General features: G+C 49.0%; 2 pseudogenes; both read left to right on the forward strand.

Annotated features, from left to right (window-relative positions):
- The first annotated feature begins 3,187 nt into the window (after positions 1–3,187).
- Positions 3,188–4,817, forward strand: LOC146201902 (kinesin-like protein KLP2 pseudogene; annotated as a pseudogene).
- Positions 4,818–11,239: 6,422 nt separating this feature from the next.
- LOC146201903 (kinesin-like protein KIF11 pseudogene) lies at positions 11,240–12,700 on the forward strand (annotated as a pseudogene).
- Positions 12,701–18,992: the final 6,292 nt, after the last annotated feature.

Here is an 18,992-nt window from a genome sequence, read left to right on the forward strand (position 1 = left end):
CTCCCGGCCGGATTTGCGCAACGTTTTAAGGAAAAGTTTCATCCAGGTATCTCGGTCGTTCTGCTGAGGCTTGGAGCAAGTTGATAGGGTTGCTCTCTCAACACGACGGGCGCGCCCCGCTCTTCTGACGCCTCAATGTTGGGCTGTACCACTGACATTTCGGATTTTAGCCCTGTGATGTGCCCCCGCTATAGGAACTTGTAAGAAATTGCGGGACATATGAGTGTTCGGCCTTTTGTGATTCCCGATTTGCTCAAATCAAAATAAAGGTAAATATCATTCATTGAGGAATGAAATATTGAGCAGTCGAAAGCTAGCAATACTAAGCTAAGTTCTGAATGCTTAAGGAAACTGCCCGTATGCTGCGATGAATGGAAGTAATGAGAAATTATACGAAATAAGTTTTGGCAGAAAAAAAAGTAATAAACATAATACTACGCAGCCCGCACTGCATGGAGTACAGCGGACTTGATCGGTATTGGCAATCAGAATCATTCACACGGCTGCTGATTTATCAGTACGCACCAAATTATCTTGCTGCGTACCTCCTGTATTCATTGCAGCTGGCACTGAAGCCACGTGCTGAAATACGGTAGTAAAAACACTGTAACGATGTGAAGGGCAGTGCTTGCGCTACCACCAAATAATTGCGAAATTCAGTCGACGATATGGAACACTCTCCGAATCCTCAAAGAAGCATGATGTCTAGGGACCGTTCTGTCGAGGTGCAATCAGAACTCGGTATCTGAGTCCAAGTCGCCAATAGAAACTCGCTCTTCGGTTTCGCGAAACAATAAAACTTGCTCCGTATTGCCCACAACAATTTGACATAAGAATATGTGTTATGCGAACATAAATAGACGGCAATGCGAGGAAAAGGAAGAGGGCCTGGAATGATGTTTTTTTTTTCTTTTTGAAGGCCTAGTACATAACTGTGCCGACGCATATGTCATTTTGCACCCCGCAGATTGAACTCTCAGCTATTGGTCGGCACCTCTGTCATGCTCTTCTCCGCGTGTAGCTCTGTTGCCGTATGTAACTAAAAACAATCCAACGCACCTATCCGTGGGCGACGCGTGACGCCACGGGCGAAAAAACACGTGCATGCCTCTTAAGGGGCTATTTTGAGGATGAAATGACCGGACGCTGATTGGTCGCCGAGTTTTATTATGTCACGAAACCACGTCACCGGGACAAGCTCACAACTGTGGTAGCTCCTATGAAATAGCAATCGAATCTACAAGGGACCCGGCTTGCATCCTGAGTCAGGCATGCTACACCTAAGTCACGTAGGGATGTTCGTAAGAATTGTTTAAAGCAGGACATCTATCACGGGTGGTCCTTAGTATGATGCGCGAGATAGCACAGGCGCAAATTAAAAGATTACCGACCAACCGGGTAGCCAAGTTCATGTACGCGAATTCGGGTCCAAATTCGTACTGGGACCTAAATAAGGTATGCAATGGTGCCAGATAAATAAAGGAAGCCGCGCCGACGGGAACCATTAATTAACAATGTCGCGTCATAGCATCAAAGGCGAAGTCCTTCAGTTATCTGTGTGTTCAGTTTATTGTCGGGAAGTCTGCAGGTAATGCTGCAGGTTTTTATTATGCTTCTTTACATCTATAAGGGAAATGAAAGTACTAGTATTGCCCGTGTTTTGGGCGACACGCAAGACAATATTGCATATAATGGAAAGCTTTTTCACCCCCCCCCCAAAAAAAAAAAGAAAAGTGAGCAAAATACAGAACGAGTAGTGAGTGAAGAGTATGGGATCACGAAACACGCGGGTGGAGTCGGTGCGGCTATTGCATATTAAAGGAAAGCAGAGGATAAATTGAATCTGGCGTGTATGACGGTTGGTTACCACTTTCTATTGCCAAACTGCCAACTATCGCCGAAAACGGAGCTTTTATGATCTGGTACACTGGCCGGAAGGACGAAAATCAAGAGCTCACACCACCGTTCACACCATGCGATCGCAGAGTCCATAATTTTCACACCATCATCATCATCGCCAGATTTATTCTCTTTTGATCTCTAAATTTACAAGTCATAAATACCTAGTTGGCTGCCGTCTTAGCGCCAAGAGAGACAAAAAAAAGCCAAAGATCGAATTTTAGGTGGGAACAAAATTTGTGTGGCGTAACGTTTTCAGCATCCCTTTAATGTAGAAAACATCCATCAGTTGATTCTGCAGACCTCTCTTCGCTCGGATTCTTTCGCCGAATCTAACCTTATGGGTTCTGTGACCATTTGCGCGTTGTGTTGACGACAGTCCTGGAATCGGGAAGGCACCGAAACGACTGTAAAAGGAACCTCATGTAGCTATCTCGCCCCCGCACAGAAGGAACAATTAGGCTGCCGTGATAGCGACAGATGTGCTCGACTGTACCAGCAGCTCTCGGTTGCGCTCAATTTAAAGCTGGCAAGAAAAGCTGTCCGATAAGAAGCGAAAGGCAACTATAACAATATAGAGCAAGTGGCGCAAGTCGCGCGTTGCTGCGATCATACGAGATAAATCCTGGCACACGAGCGTTACAAAGGAAGTGATACGGCCGCATCTTAGCGTCATTGAGCGCTAACAACCAAAGCTGAACGAAACTTCGGGGCAATATTAAACCGCAATGGTTGAAGGGAGGCTGGTGTAAAAACAGCGGAGGCTAGTTCAAACTGAAAACCAAGAAGTGGAAGTTTGGGTTGTGCGGGGAGGCGGCAGGCAGTCACGTTTCTTTGTTTTTTTTTTTCAAAACGTTTTTCACCAGAACTGATTCCTAATTCACAATTTATATATAATGCAGCCTAAGTTCGGATCATGTAATCATTTCTTGTGTCTGAACTGAATCCCGACTAATCCGCTACAGTGGGTACCTGCTTGAGGAGACAAAAAGTCAGATTCGAACGTTAGTGCAAATTTACAAACATAGTTCAATCTTTTTTTTTTTTTCATTTTATTTACATCTACGATCTTGAATCGTAGTTATTTTTTTTCTTTAGCTGATGATTCATTTGTTACAGTAATCCAGTATATGCAGTGCATTTGGCTCTCCACACAGAACCTTAGGTAATCGCCCCTCGTGGGTATATGTGACATTCACCAAGGAAAAAGAAGACGAAGAAGAAGAAGAATGCGTCAGCGGCGGTGCATGTTGGTGTTCCTGCCTTTCTGCTTCGTCTGATGAGCGCCATGGCTGCGAAGAAGCTGGGGAATCAGCACATTCAAATTTTTGTTTAGTGGCGGCCCCTGAACACACTGGAGAAGAAGAGCGGCTACACAAGTGCAGTGGAGATGGTCGCGGACAAGAAAGAGATCCTTGTAAATGACCGCGTCATTCCGGAGCGTTCTCTCCGCAAATCATTCACTTTTGACAAGGTGTTTGGACCCGAAGCAAAGCAGATCGACGTGCACCGGGCGGTCATGGGGCCCACCATCGCCTAGGTCATGATGGGCTACAACTGTACTGTGTTCGCGTATGGTCAAACGTGGACTGGCTACACCTTCATAAACAGTCAACGATCAAATGCGCATCTGGGCTGGACTAATGTCCGGACGGCCGGGATTATTCCCCGCACTATGCATCAGGTCTTCGAAGAGCTCCAATCACCAGACCTCGAGTCCACTATCGAGGCATCCTTCCTCCAGTTATACAATGGGGATCTGTTGAATGCACACGAGGACACGTCGATACTTAAGATTTACGAGGACTCTACTAGAAAGGGATCCGTGATGATCGAAGCCCTTGAAGAAATCACTCTGCGCAACCGTGAAGAGGTCTTCATTCTCGAGAAGGGTGCAGCTAAGCGCCAGACTGCGGCCACACTGCTCAACGCAACTTCGTCACACAGTCACGCTGTCTTCGCAGTCGTTGTACGCATCCGCGAAATGACTGATGATGGCGATGAGTTGGTCAAAATTGGACAGCACAACCTGGTGTACCTTGCGGGCAGCGAGAACATAGGCTGCCTTGGCGGTGTTGACCGAGGAGCCCGTGAAGCAGGCAACGGCGACCAATCTCTTCTTACTTTGGGCCGTGTCATAACTTCTTCGATGCACAATGCAGTATGTGGGCTTTACAGGGAAAGCAATGTGACGCGGCTGCTGCAGGGCTCCTTGGGCAGCCGCTCCATGACTTCCATCACTGTGACCCTCTCACCCGACATGTCCAACCTTGAGAAGACCTCGAGCACCTTTACTATACGCCCACCGGGCCAAGAGCATAACCAGTCGGCCAGAGGTAAACCAAAAGATGACCAAAAAGGCTCTTATTAAGAAGTACAGAGAGTATATAGAAATGATGGGGAGGGGCCTCGCAGCAACCATGCAGTGACAAGAATGGGGTCTTTGTTGACTAGGAAAACAAGGTACAGGAACATGGAATGCAGATCGAACGGCCAGTCACAGGAGATTCTGGAGAAGGAAGCCCAGACTGAGTCTCCAACAGAAAAGTTATCGGCAGTTATTCAGCTGTAAAAAAAAAAAAAAGAAAAAAGCAGGCAGTTTTAGTCACAACTGAACGGTTCCTAGCAACTGCTGCTGAACTTCGGGAAAAGAAGATGAGCTAGGATGCCACTGATCAGGTGCCGTCTATGTCATGTCGATTGAGAGAGACGGCAGGCTGGCCTTGTTCGCGTCCGGAAGCTGCACTGACTGTAGCTGCTGAGGAGCTTTGTGAGTTGCTAAGACTACAATGATCGACATTGACCTGCTGTATCATAAGCTTCAGTGAACATCTGTCATCGATCGCACCAATAAGGAAAGACAGTCTGAATTCGTGGAGACTTCAAAGGACCGCTTCAGCCAGGTTGAGAGAAACTAATCTGTAATTATGGCACTGTATAATCGTTTTGATTGAATTCGCGTATATGTGCCTGTGCTGCCTATTTTTTCTTGTATTGAATATATGATGTGCCCACTCTGCAATGTGATTCCCAAACCGGGCTCTGAGGGTACTTCAGATGAACTGCACTGAACAGGTCGCCACCTGGCGTCATTTCTTAGAGGCGTTGGAAGATCATTTGCCACCATCTGCAGCAGATTCGAGGAACTGCTGTTGTGGCATATACATTCCAAAAGCCAAGGAATTTGCCGATAAAGGTGCTGCAGCCAACATGTGCACCCATTGCTACAGCCTGGACTGTGGACAATACCGTGCAACATGTTTAGGTCGCTGTCATGCGCTCTGATGACCCCCTGTTTCTTTTTGGTCTTTTTCTTTTCTCGACAACCTTAAACAGCTGCGTGCTGCGAGTCGGGTAGCAAGAGTTGTCGGGCAGGAATATAGGCCGCTATCTCTTTTGTGGCCGTTGCGTGCAACTCCAAGCTTTTGTCTGTTTAATGTCCTTGCTTAGGTTACCTAATTAGTTCAGCGAGGTGATTATTTATGGTATAGATCAACATAACCCTGTGATTCCCAGCATTGCATGAAATGTGGATAATCTTCGTTTCTGCTCCTATAACTGTCTGTATTGCCAGCACGCTTGAAGTAATCGTCTTGTTCAGCATACTTATCAACGCAAGGACAAATTGTCAGCTGTCAGAGATGAAGGAGACCCGTGAAATGATAAGCTGGTTTAAAAGCTGCCCCTAACCGCAAATAGCCTGCCGTAATGTTGCATATACAGATTATAGAGCAGTTTTGAATTCCCTGAATGCGCCTACGTATTTTCACATGATTTTGTCGCCCTTGGATATTCAAACATTTATAAAAAAAATTAACGGCGATTAATGTACTTCCTAACAGGAAATTTGAGCGCAGCTGATCAGCTTTTCAGCTTTTCGATAAAATTCGAGCAACACATGTATGTGCAATTACAGACAATCGGTTACGAGGGACAACGGCGACGGTGATGCCGACGGCAATGACGACACAAAACCCAGAAACGGGTGCCAAAAAGCCTAATGATTAAACGATGCCAGCGTTCTTCTTCCTGTTGTACTTGTTCTTCTCTTTGTTCTTCTTCTTGTTCTGCTCCTCCTCTTTTTGTACTTCGCGGCTTTTCAGGGTCTTTCGTGACTGCGGCCGCGGACTACGAGACGGGCTGAAATCTGGCGTAGTACAATCCACAAACACACCGGTTTTCAGGGAAGGATCTCGTATATCCGTGCCGCAGTTGTTTGGAAAATGGCCCGTGTGTGGTGGGGGTAACACCGGTAAGCCGTAGTATATCGGCGCGGCTATTGTATATGAGATGAACGCCTAGGATAAATTGAATCTGGTGTGTATGATGGTAGGTTAGCACTATCCATTGACAAACAACTACCATCGCCGAAAACGGAACTTTTATGGTCTAGAACACTGGCCGGAAGGACGAAAATCAAGAGCTCACACCACCGTCCACGTCCGTAGTTGGCGATCGCAGAGTCCATAATTTTCACATCATCATCATCGCCAGATTTATTCTCTTATCAACCCCAAATTTACAAGTAATGAATACCTAGTTTGCTCCTGTCCTAGCGCTAAGAGAGAGAGAAAAAGCCAACGATCGAATTTTAAGTACAAACAAAATTTTCGGCGTAACTGTTTCAGCATCCCTTTAAAGCAGAAAACATCCATCAGTTGATTGTGCGGATCCCTCTTCGCTCGGGTTATTTCGCCGAATCTAACATCATGGTTTCTGTGAATATATTCGCGTTGTGTTTACGGCAGTCCTAGAGTCGGGAAGGTACCAAACGATTGTGAAAAAAAAAGCCCTTTATGGAGCTATCTCACCCCAGCATAGAAATTTGAACACTTTGGTTGCGGCGATAGCGAGTTTTGCTCAACGGTGCCTGCTGCTCTGGGTTGCGCTCAATTTAAAGCTGGCAAGCAAAGCTGTCCGATAAGGAGCGAAAGGCAACTATAACAATCTAGAGCAAGTGGCAGAAGTCACGCGTTTCTGCGATCATAGGAGATAAACCCGGGCGCTCGCGCGTTTCAAAAGAAGTGATACGGCCGCATCTTGGCGTCATTGAGCGTTAACAGCCTAAGATGAACGAAACTTCGATGCAATATTCAACCGCAAAGATTGAAGAGAGGCTTGTGTAAAAACCGCGAAGTCCGGTTCAAACTGAAAACGACGAAGTTCAAATTTGGGTAGTGTGGGGTGGCGGCAGGTGGTCACTTTTTTTTTCTAACAATTTTTCGCCAGAACTGATTCCTAATTCATAATTTATATATAATACAGCCTAAGTTCGGATCAAGTAATCATTTCTTGTGTCTGAACTAAATCCCGACCAATCCGCTACTGTGGGTACGTGCTTGAGGAGAGAAGAAGTCAGATTAGAACGTTGGTTCTAATTTACACTTCGTGCAATTTTTTTCTTTTTGTTTACTTCTACGATCTTGAATCGTAGCTTTTTTGTTCTTTAGCTGATAATTGATTTTTTACAGTAATCCTCTAAATGCAGTACATTTGGCTCTCCACACAGAACCCTGGCCAATCCCCCTCGCGGGTATATGTGTCATTTACCAGGGAAGAAGAAAAAGAAGACGAATTCGTCAGCGGCGGTGTATGTTGCTGTTGCTGTGTTTCCAGAGGCTTTCGTCAGAAAAAGGCAGGTCTGCAGCAACTCGTAGAGTCTCGCGGACGCAAACCAGATGTTATCGCCCTCCAAGAAACGAACTGCACACCAACACTCACAGGATATTCAACATTCACGCAACAAATATTGGATCCCTACGAAACACCACGCGTAGCCATTTTGGTTAACAATGATATGACCGCGATTGTTTGCTCAATGACACCACACTCACACATTTCGCACGTTTTGCTCGAGCTCCTGCCTAGAGAAAGAGGCCATGGCAGTGTATTTGTGTTGAATGTGTACAGTCCTCCAAAAAAGGGCAAGAGGGACGTATTTGAAGAGCTCTTTCATGACGCCCTCAAGATTGTGAAGCTACATGAGAACTCTTTGCTATTTATGGGTGATTTCAACGCGTCCCATCCTTCGTGGGGCTACAAAACCGAAACTCCCAAAGGCCGTAAGTTGGCCCTAGCTATTGCCCGCACCCAACTAACTCTTTTGACTGAAACCGACCATCCCACCCGTATGGGCAACAGCGTGAACCGCGACACTAGCCCGGACCTGACATAAGTTCGCACGCAACATCCGTGCATGTGGACCAACCTAGAAGAGTCTCTGGGCAGTGACCATTTTATCCTTGAGACGGCGATGCAAGTGCGAGTGGGCCGCGTGTCTGGTCGTCAGCTGCGCCTCACGGAGTGGGACGCCTTCCGAAAACAAAGAATTGCTTTGAAAGAAGGCGAGTGACTCCCTTTGGCTGAATGGGTGAGACAGCTTCAGATGGATTTAAAGAACACCACCTCCGTAGTGAAGGCCACAGAAAAGGCACCTGAGATCGACCCGCACCTGCTCCATCTGTGGGAAGCTCGAAGAGGACTTGTCCGAAGATGGCGGAAGCAACGACACAATCGCAAGCTACGGAAACGTATAGCGGAAATTACAATTGTGGCAGAGCGCTATGCGGAAGAGCTCACGAGTTACAACTGGCACAGGCTCTGCACAAGGCTGCAGGGAACACTCGGAACGGCCAAAACGTCGTCAGTCCTCCGAGGCCTTCTCAACCCATCCAAAACCAGGGAGGAAACCTCTAAAGCGGTTGCCAAACTCCTCCATAAGGAAGCGAAAGATAGCACTGCACTGCTGCATGCCCTGGAGGCGCGCTATATACTGACGGGTCCCAGACCGCAATATAGAGACTACCCTCGTCAAAATGAGTATTCACCCCTGGACGAGGACATCACGGAATCACAGGTTCGAGCAGTACTCGCGAGCCTGAGAAGGAGCACTGCCCCTGGGGTGGACGGTATTACATATAAGATGCTCCAGAACCAGTTATTATAATGATGTATGGAAGACCGGTACACTCCCGCAAGAATGGCGTCATGCTGACATAAATTTAATTCCGAAACCAGGCAAGCAGCTCGCCCTTCAGAACCTTCGACCCATATCCTTGACGTCGTGTGTTGGGAAACTGATGGAGCATGTAGTGCTCCGGCGGCTGCACCCACACTTGGAAACCAACATCTTCTTCCCTGACACCATGTTCGGGTTACGGCCGCATCTCTCTACTCAGGATGTTCATCTTCAGCTTAAAGAGCAAGTGATCGATCATCCCGGCAGAACCCAGACCCATGCTGTCCTGGCCTTAGACCTGAAGGGGGCCTTTGACAACGTGTCGCACGATGCCATCTTGGAGGGACTAGCGAGTTCACATTGTGGTCAACGAACTTATGATTACGTTAGGGCTTTCCTCGTGGATCGAACTGCTACCCTGGGTATCGGAGACGTACGCTCTGCACCGATACGTCTCCCTGGTCGAGGCACCCCACAGGGTTCGGTGTTGTCGCCCACATTGTTCAACGTGGCGATGGCAGGACTTCCTCCGCTGCTGTCAAGAATTCCTGATCTGCATCATGCGCTCTATGCTGACGACATCACGTTATGGATCACCAAAGGCTCTGACGGCCACATCCAAGACAGCCTTCAAGAAGCAATTGAGATGACACAGCAGTACGCAACTGAACGCGGGCTTACATGCGCGGCTGAGAAATCAGAACTGCTTGTGATTCGTGCACGAGCGAGGACCAAGTAGTCGACCGGGAAATCGACTTGCATCTCGAAGGAATTCCCATCCCTAGAGTAGATCGACTAAGGGTACTGGGCCTGTATCTGCAGAGCAACGGCAGAGCGACCTACACTATACAGCTGCTGAAGAAGCAATTCGCGCAGGTGGCGCACTTGATTCGCCGTATTTCCAACAGACGGGGGGGGGGGTGGGGCTCAAGGAAAGGGATACCATGCGAATCGTGCAGGCGCTATTAATCAGCCGTATGACGTTTCACGCCCCTTATCACAAGTTCAATCGAACTGAACTCAATCATCTGAACATCTTTCTACGATCGGCAGTAAAGGCAGCCCTCGGACTTCCCCCGTACACCTCGACGCATCGCCTGCTTCAGCTTGACCTCCACAACACCGCAGAAGAGCTGATAGAAGCCCAAAGGAATGGCCAACTCACGCGCCTTCGAGATACTAGAGTGGGCCGGACTGTTCTCCGTTGACTAGGCTACCCGGAGCCGACAACACCGCTGCAACACAGGTACCATGCCATCTCGCCCAAACTGGCAGCTAAGATCAGGGTCGCACCAGTTCCAAAGAATATGGACCCCGCACTCCACACTGGTCGTAGGACCGCTAGAGTCAAGGCACTCCTGCGCCAGTACAGAGGCGTCCAAACTGTTTTATATGTCGACGCGGCGAGATATCCATCGGGCACAGACGCTATGGCACTAGCTGTTACGGACGCCAACGGCTCAATTAAGATTACGGGCTCCGTTCGTGGCAGGAACTCGAGCACAACGGCTGAGGAGACTGCCATAGCGGTAGCACTCACCTTCATACACCACATGGACACATGTTACAAACATCCCACCAGTCCGACATACACAATAATCACAGATTCACAAGCTGCGTGTCGCGCCTTCGCGAAGAATACATTATCTTTCGAGGCTTCACGCGTGCTCTCACCTATAAACTATCATATCTTTCCCATTGTTAAAATTGTTTGGACTCCTGGTCACTCCTCCCTTCCTGGCAACGAGAGTGCGCACGCGCTCGCTCGAGCAGCAACCTTCCGGGCGCTGTCGACGGAAGCAGAGGGGGAAGTAGACACAGAGGATGCCAGCACAGTTCCACCGTCTTACACCCACATTACACTATATTACCGCACACAAAGAACTCTGCCACCGCGCACCCAACACTAACCAAGGCCGAAGCTGTGGCCTGGCGACAACTGCAGACTCACACGTGAACAAATTTGTACCACAAACATTTGTTCTTCCCCACCCGCTACCCAGATAAATGCCCCACCTGCCAACAACACAGACCTACAATATACCATTCTGGTTGGGCCTGCCCAAAGCCACCCGGTGGCATTCCAACTGTACCTCACCCCACCCTCTCATCATGGGAAGATGCCTTGTCCCGCACGGAGCTGGCCGAACAACGCCGGCTAATCGAGCGGGCCGAGAGGATTGCCGTGGCCCATGGGCTTATGGACTGATTTGTTTTCTGTCTGAGACCGTTTTATTCGGAACAACCCGCAAGACCAGCGACAGCTGTTCTGGCGGGCCGGCAGGATTGAGGCGGCACATGGAGCCCTGGACTGAGGGCTCCACTCAGGAAGAAAAGGAAGTTTACATAATAAATGTTTTTCCTCCTCCTCCGCCGCGTCTGATGAGCGCCATAGCTACGCAGAAGCTGGGGAACCAGCGCATTCAAGTTTTTGTACGGTGGCGGCCCCCGAACACACTGGAGAAGAGCGGCTACACAACTGCGGTCGAGGTGGTCGCGGACAAGAAAGAGATCCTTGTAAATGACCGTGTCATTCCAGAGTGTTCTCTCCGCAAGTCATTCACTTTTGGCAAGGTGTTTGGTCCCGAAGTAAAGCAGATCGACGTGCACCGGGCGGTCATGTGGCCCACCATCGCCTAGGTCATGATGGGCTACAACTGTACTGTGTTCGCGTTTGGTCAAATGTGGACTGGCTACACCTTCATAAACAGTCAACGATCAAATGCGCATCTGGGCTGGACTAATGACCAGACGGCCGGGATTATTCCCCGCACTATGCATCAGGTCTTCGAAGAGCTCCAATCACCAGACCTCGAGTCCACTATCGAGGTATCCTTCCTCCAGTTATACAATGGGGATCTGTTGAATGCACACGAGGACACGTCGATACTTAAGATTTTACGAGGACTCTACTAGAAAGGGCTCCGTGATGATCCAAGCCCTTGAAGAAATCACTCTGCGCAACCGTGAAGAGGTCTTCATTCTCGAGAAGGGTGCAGCTAAGTGCCAGGCTGCGGCCACTCTGCTCAACACAACCTCGTCACGCAGTCACGCCGTCTTTGCAGTCCCTGTCCGCATCCGTGAAATGACTGATGATGGCGATGAGCTGGTTAAAACTGGACAGTTCGAACTGGTTGACCTTGTAGGCATCGAGAACATAGGCTGCTTTGGCGCTATTGGTCGAGGAGCCCGTGAGGCAGGCAACGGCGACCAATCTCTTCTTACTTTGGACCGTGTCATAACTGCTTTGGTGGACAATGCAGCATGTGTGCCTTACAGGGAAAGCAAAGTGACGCAGCTGCTGCAGGGCTTCTTTTGCAGCCGCTCCATGACTTCCATCGCTGCGACCATCTCACCCGTCATGTCGAACCTTGAGACCTCGTGCACCTTGGACTGCGCCCACTGGGCCAAGAGCATAACCAGGCCAGAGGTAAACCAAAAGATAAAAGGCTCTTATTAAGGGGTACAGAGAGGATATAGAGAGGATGAGGAGGGACCTTGCAGCAACCATGGAGTGACAAGAATAGGATCTTTGTAGACCAAGAGAACTACAGGAACATGGAATGCAGTTCGAGCGGCCAGTCACAGGAGATACTGGAGAAGGAAGTCCAGACTTAGTCTCTGACAGAAAAGCTGTAAGAAGTTATTCGGCTGTGCTATTTAAAAAAAAAGCAGGCAGTTTTAGAAATGACTGAACGCCTCTTAGCAACTGCTGCCACACCCCGGAACACGAAGATGAGCTTGGATGCAACTGAGCAAGTGCTGTCTACGACATGTCATATTGTGAGAGACAGCAGGCTGTCCTTGTTCGCGTGCGGAAGCTGCATTCAGAGTATCTGCTGAGGAGCTTGCGAGTTGCTAAGACTACAATCGGCGAAATTGACCTGCCGTATCATGATCTTCAGCAAACATCTGTAATCGATCAGACCAACAAGGAAGACGGCCTGGATTCGTGGAGAGCTCAGAGGACTACTTCTGCCAGGTTGAGACTAACTTACTAATCACTAATTATTGCACTGTATAATGGTTTTGATCGAATCCAAGTATGTGTGTTGGTGCTGCCTATTTTTTTTCTTGTAATGTATTGAATATATGATGTACCAACCCTGCTCTGTACCGCCTGACCCGGGCCCTGAGGGTACTTGAAATAAATAAACTGCACTGAACAGGTCGCCACTCGGCATCATTCCTTAGAGGCGTTGGATGATCATTTGCCACCCTCTGCAGCCGATTCCAGGAACTGCTGTTGTGGTATACACTTCTAAAGCCAATGGACCTGCTGATGAAGCTGATGCAGCCAACATGCCCACCCACCTCTGCAGTCCACAGTTCAGGCTCCCCAGCCTGGACTGTGGACAAAACCGTGCAACATGTTTGTTGCAGTGGCTAGTCTTGGATAGCCTGGGGGCGCTCCTGTGCGCTCGCAGAAGCTAGCAGGAGCTTCGGCGCGGCTCGTGCTGTGCAGTTATGCTTACGCCGGGTTCGAATAAAGACTGCATTTGTTAGCAGCTCTCGGGCTTAGTTGGCTACCGCTCAACATGGTGTCAGAAGTAACGCGACTCCCACAGTGAACCATCCCGGGGCCCCTTCCTGTCGCACGGCCACCCCTTCTACGTCGGCAAACATCAAAGCTGCGTCTACAGCCTGGACTACACGGCCGGTGCATGGAAACCTCATCATTCAGCCGCCCGAGGCCTTCTGCTTCACGACTCCTGTCGAGTGGCCGAAATGGAGGAAGCGGTTCGAGCGTTTTTACACGGCGTCTGGTCTCTGCGACAAGTCAGCGTCACACCAGGTAGACACGCTCCTTCACTTGATGGGCGACGAAGCCGAGGACGTTTTCGGAATATTCCAACTCTCCGAAGAGAACGCCAAGAACTTAATGGTTGTCCATAAGCAGTTCGACAAGTACTTCATTCCACGGCGAAACGTGATCTTTGAAAGGGCATGCTTCAACACGAGGGTCCAGCATGACGGTGAATCCGTGTAAGAATTCTTTACCTCGCTTCACACGCTTTCCAACTATTGCGAGTATGGCACCCTTCGAGAGGAACTGGTTCGAGACAGGCTGGTCGTCGAAATTCAGGATAATAAATTGTCTGCGTCACTGCAACTTGACGCTGATCTATACCCTTCAGAAGGAGCTCGAGTTCATCAGGCAGGTCGAAAGCATACGTCAACAGCAAGTGGAGCTTCATCCAGAAACGCTGACTGTCAACAAAGTTGCAACAGGCAGGCAGCAAGTCAAGCACCCTACAAACGCTACTCATGTCAATGATGGCCGATCGTAGTCTGAACCAAGGACACATGTACATGCCCATGACGACGTTCCGACAACGTGTCGTAGGTGTGGAAAAGACCGACACCCGCGTTCACTATGCCCAGGGCGGTCTCATGTATGCAAGTGCTGCCACAAGAAGGGTCATTACGCATCTTTCTGCATGTCACGTAGGGTTGGCATCGTTGAAGCATCAAGACCCGACAGCGAACAGGCATTTCTTGGAACGGTCTCGTCCTTCGATACATTGACATGGGAGACGACTGTCCTCGTACAAGGCCAACCTGTCAAATTCAAGATCGACACAGGTACCAACGAGTCTGTCCTCCTTCCCGCGACATTCAGCATGATCCGACATCAGACTCCATTGTCGTGTACTCCACGTCAGCTTTACGGTCCTGATTGGAGACTTCTCGCAGCCAAAGGCGTAGAACGTCTTCTAATCTCCTACCATTGACGTGAAACGCTGCAGGACGTCTATGCACTGGAAGATGTCCACACTCCCCTACTCGGCAAGCCCACCATCAAAGACTTGCAGATGCTAACGTTCGTCAACACCATCTTAAAGAAGGTGAGCCCAAGAGACGAATTTCCTTCTTTGCTTCAAGGACTCGGCAAGCTACAGAGAGAGCACCGCATTTGCTTGCGCGAAGGAGTGAAGTCATTCGCTTTGAGCTTCCCTCGGCGCATACTAATTCAGCTCTACGAGAAAACAAAGCTTGAAGTGCAGCGAATGAAATAAAAATATCGTCATTTCACCTGTGGATGAACCAACTGAACGGTGTGCGGCTATGTCGGTGGTCCAAAAACCAACCGGTGATGTTAGAATCTGTGTAGACTTCACTGAACTCAACCATCATGTCCTAAGAGAGTGGCATCCAATCCCGTCCGTCGAGCATACACTCGGGCTACTTCACGGAGCAAAGATTTTATCAAAGCTCGATGCCAATTCAGAGTTCTGGCAGATACCGTTCAGTGAAGACACAAAGAAGTTTACTACCTTCATCACGTCATTTGGGAGGTTTTCCTTTAATAGGCTACCGTTTGGCATCGCGTCTGCTCCCGAGCGCTTCAAGAAACTGATGTCAAATATATTGGAAGGCGGCAACAGAGTGGTGTGCCATATGGACGACATTCTTACCTGGGGCTCGAAACAGAGCATGACGAAACACTTCGCACCGTTCTCCAACGACTAAATGAGGCAGGTGTCACGTTAAACAAGAACAAGTGCCTGTTTCACTCGACCAGCTCACATTCCTAGGTCACAAGCTTGGCCAGCACGGAATCAGACCCGACGAGAAAAAGGCTGAAGCCATATTAGAAATGAACAGTCCAACTAACAGAAGCTAGTTGCAAAGGATGCTCGGAATGGCTATATATCTTGTCCGATTTGTTCGCTTCCTTGCGAACTTGCTCTTGCCGGTTGCTTGCTGTCAAAAAAGCAGGAGTTTTCTTGAGACCTGCCTCAACAGCAAGCGTTCGACAAATGGGAACAATTACTTTCATTTCGCCCAGTGCTAGGGGTGTACAATCGTGCTAAGGAGACAGTGGTCAGAGCAGATGCTTCTTCATTTGGACTGGGAGCAGTGATTCCACAGAAACAGACCAGCGGCAAGTTTTCAGTCATCGCCTATGCCTCCCGACTTCTGACACTGAGAAACGATACGCTCAAATATAGAATGAGGCTCTTGCCTTGGTTTGGGCTTGCGGAAGGTTCAATGACTACGTTGTCGGCAAGTCAGTCATACGCAAAACAGACCAAAAACCGTTGGTACCTATATTTATGCAAAAAAGCCTTGATGACCTTACATCGCGGCTGCAAAGGCTTAAGATGCCAATGATGAGGTATCAGGCCGAAGTGACAGTGGCCGAAGACACGGGCCCGTGCAAAGGACTCCGTTTGGTGGCCTACAGTGGCCAACGACATCGAAACCACCGTAAAACATTGTCAATAATGTGTCAAGACGTCCAGTAACCGCAAAATGCCCCTTCAGAGCACTGAGTTTCCGTCAAGACCATGACAGAGAGTTGCAATGGACCTTTTCTTGTTCCATAGTCACTGGTGGTTGATTGCGACTGATTACTACTCCAGATACCCGGAACTGACTCGTCTAGAGAAGCTATCATCGAGTGCAGTGATCAATCACTGCCAATCAGTTTTTGCCCGACATGGCATTGCAGAGGTGCTGGTCTCCGACAATGGTCCGCAGTTCTTGCCCTCTGACTTCACCAAGTTTGCTCAAGAATACGGATTAAGACACAACACATCATGTCTACACTACCCTCAGAGCAACAGACTCGCCTAGGCTGCTGTGAAAATTATCAAAACTTTAATGAAACAGGCTGAAGACCCGTGCCTGACCCTCTTATCTTACAGGGCGACTCCATTGAAAAATGGCTAAAGCCCCTTTGAACTATTGATGGAGACGCGGTTACGGACAAAGCTTCCTCTTATTCCCGGAATGCTTGTTCCCCATTTTCCAGAGGTCACTAAACCCGGGAATTTTGAAACCCAATACCGCGAATAGCAGCGAAGAAACTACGATAGACAACATGACGTGCGGCAACTTCTCAACCTTCTGGAAGGGGATGAAGTATGGTGGCACCCTCTGGCGAGCCTAGATCGTTTATGGTTGACATTAGAGACGGCAAAGTGCGGCGAGATCGGAACCATCTCTTCCCTTTTCTCAAGCCTGCGGAAGAGAAGCGAGAGAACCAAGACGTCTTCCCGGCGATTTCAGATTCAAGAGATTCACATACAGTTTGCGCTGACGCCTCCCACCAGCACACAAAGTGTGGACGTTGCGTCATTCCGCCCAAGAGAGTGCTTCTCTGTCAGGGGAGATCTAATAGGCAGTAGCCACTTGCACTGGCTAGTCTTGGATAGCCTGGAAATCGCTGCTGTGCGCTCGCTGAAGCTAGCAGGACCTTCAGCACCCCGCCTGGGTGGCACAGTGGTTACAGCGCTCGACTATACTGTTCCCAAGGACGCGGGATCGAATCCCGGCCTCGGCGGCCGCTTTTCGATGGAGGCGAAAAGCAAGGCGCCCTTTGTGCTGCGCGAGGTCAGTTCGCGTTAAAGAACCCCAGATGGTCGAAATTTCCGGAGACCTCCACTACGGCGTCTCTCATAGCCTGAATTGCTTTGTTACAATAAACCCCACAAACCAACCGGGAGCTTCGGCAAAGCTCAAGCTGCGCAGTTAGGCTTACGCCGGGATCGAATAAAGACTGTGTTTGTTACAGCTCTCGGGCTTCGTAAAGACTATGTTTGTTGCAGCCCTCGGGCTTCGTCGGCTACCGCTCAACAATGTGTAGGGCGCTGTCGCGTGCTGGGACGATCCCCGGGTTCTTTTTTTCTTTATTTACTCGACAACATTAAACAGCTGCCTGCTGCGAGTCTGGCAGGCATTCACATTTTTTTGTTTGTTTTTTCAAAACATTTTTCGCCAGAACTCATTCCTAATTCATTCCTAACTTCGGATCAAGTCAACATGTCTTGTGCCTGCACTAAATCCCGACCAATCCGCTACTTTGGGTACGTGCTTGAGGAGAAAAGAGGTCAGATTCCAACGTTAGTGCTAATTTACAAAATTGCTGTCTTTTTTTTCATTTTATTTACTTCTACGATCTTGAATCGTAGTTCTTTTTTTTCTTTAGTTGATAATTGATTTGTTACAGTAATCCAGTATATGCAGTGCATTTGCCCCCCCCCCCCTCCCTTGTGGGTATATGTGCCATTTATCAAGAAAGAAGAAGACATAGAAGAAGAAGAAGAATGCGTCAGCGGCGGTGCATGTTGGCGTTCCTGCGTTTCCGCTTCGTCTGATGTGTGCCATGGCTACGAAGAAGCTGGGGAACCACTAACATTCAAGGTTTTGTACGGTGGCGGCCCCCGAACACACTGGAGAAGAAGAGCGGCTACACAAGTGCAGTCGAGGTGGTCGCGGACAAGAAAGAGATCCTTGTAAATGACCGCGTCATTCTGGAGAGTTCTCTCCGCAAGTCATTCACTTTTGACAAGGTGTTTGGACCCGAAGCAAAGCAGATCGACGTGTACCGGGCGGTCATGGCGCCCACCATAGCCCAGGTCATGATGAGCTACAAATGCACTGTGTTCGCGTATGGCCAAATGTGCACCGGCTACACCTTCACCACGGACAGTCAACGATCAAATGCGCATCTGGGCTGGGCCAATGACCAGCTTGCCGGGATTATTCCCCGCACTATGCATCAGGTCTTCGAAGATATCCAAGCACAAGACATCGAGTCCACTATCGAGGTGTCCTTCCTCGAGTTGTACAACGAGGAAGCTTTTGATCTGCTGAGTGCACACGAGGACACATCGATACACAAGGTTTACCAGGACTGTGCTAAGAAGGGATTCGTGATAATCCAAGCCGTCGAAGAAATCGTGCGCAACCGTGAAGAGGTCTCCCTTCTTGAGAAGGCTGCAGCTAAGCGCCAAGCTAAGCGCAAAGACAGTCTGAATTCGTGGAGACTTCAAAGGACCGCTTCAGCCAGGTTGAGAGTCACTAATCTGTAATCATGGCACTGTATAATTGTTTCGATTGGATCCGCGTATATGTGCCTGTGCTGCCTATTTTTTCTTGTATAGAATATATGATGTACCCACTCTGCTCTGTGACGCCCAAACCGAGCTCTGAGGGTACTTCAAATAAACTGCATTGAATAGGTCGCCACTCGGCGTCATTTCTTAGAGGCGTTGGAAGATCATTTGCCACCATCTGCAGCAGATTCGAGGAACTGCTGTTGTGGCATATACATTTCAAAAGCCAAGGGATTTGCTGATGAAGGTGCTGCAGCCAACATGTGCACCCATTGCTACAGCCTGGA

The sequence above is a fragment of the Amblyomma maculatum genome, chromosome 1 (genome assembly GCF_055883805.1).
Source record: "Amblyomma maculatum isolate TAMU_Amacu chromosome 1, ASM5588380v1, whole genome shotgun sequence".
Classification (NCBI taxonomy): domain Eukaryota; kingdom Metazoa; phylum Arthropoda; class Arachnida; order Ixodida; family Ixodidae; genus Amblyomma; species Amblyomma maculatum.